Here is a 1,289-nt window from a genome sequence, read left to right as displayed (position 1 = left end):
ATGTAGGGACCGCCATGGTGTCCAGGCAGCTGTATGCTCCCCACTGTCTCAGATTCCCACTGGGTCATTTATCTCTTTCTTGACAGTGCAGTACAGAACTCCAACAACAGAACACTGGCATTAAGAACTAAGAGCAGATATTCTTTCTCTTACCGGTCAGAAGCTTTCCCCCCATTCAAATGTGATTTTTATTAGAGTAAAAGAGACAATTTTATGGTCTCGATCTTAAGTTCTCGTGACGCCCCATATATAACATTGAAGAGTTTTCAACAAATGTTACCTGCACTTGAAAATTCCAAAAGTGAAGAAGTAAAGAACTTGGTCCTACATCCCTGCTTATATGGATGGAGAGGTAAGATGGGGAAACAAAACAAAACAAAAAACCCCACTGTATTTGTCTGACTCAGTTTCCCCAGTATGACTGAGAACAGACTGACCAGGGACAGATTTGAGCAAACACAACTTTATTTATTCACCTTAGAGTAAGGGTATACACCCCCATACAGAATAGTGACCCTTTGTTCTTTCCCTCCCCACCCACTGCAGAGAAATAGCTGTATGTTCTTTCATGGCAGACACATTCTTTTATAATATCAAATACATCATTAAACACTTCTAGAAAAAATGGGGTCCACCACCTAAAAGTCTCTAGATTTGCTCGTATTTTTCATATAAACTACAAAGCATTTCCCATTTGCCCAACATATCCATTCGCATGAAAATGTCACAGAGGTGTTTTCAAGAACTACTTAGAAGGGAACTATTTCAGTGGGTCCCATTTCTGTTCTTGTCTGCTAGTTTCTGGCCTGTTCCACTTTGAAGAGAAAAAAAAAAAGATACATGAACATATTAAAGGATAGGGAATTTAGATCAGGCTGGTTTGTCTTTTGTGAAAATAAATCACTGAGTATCCAACCCTATTGGAGATGAGTGGGTTTAGAGGTGTCTGTTATTAAAATATTTTTTTCCCTGTTTCTGGAGTATGAAATGTGAGAAAAGCCACATTTCCCTGGAAGACAGGTCTGAGAAGCCACATCCTGGGGGCAGGAACCCCGCTGGCTCATGGGGGAAGCTGAACGGATGGTCGCAAGCCATCCTCCCACTTAACCAGCATTTACTTTCATGCCCTCTCTCCAGGCACAGCTTTTTTTTTTTGCACAGGCTTGGTCCTCCTGTTCTTTGCAACAATTTTTTGGCCCACAAAGTCGAGAACATTCAGAAGGAAAAGAAATTGCTGCTACAATGTGGTACATACATTACTGAACAAAACAAAACAAAAACACGAACCA

This window comes from Eumetopias jubatus, unplaced genomic scaffold, assembly GCF_037043125.1.
Source record: "Eumetopias jubatus isolate StellerSeaLion01/CBP00866 unplaced genomic scaffold, mEumJub1_p1.0 scaffold_4, whole genome shotgun sequence".
NCBI lineage: Eukaryota > Metazoa > Chordata > Mammalia > Carnivora > Otariidae > Eumetopias > Eumetopias jubatus.
Note: the sequence above shows the minus strand (reverse complement) of the source record.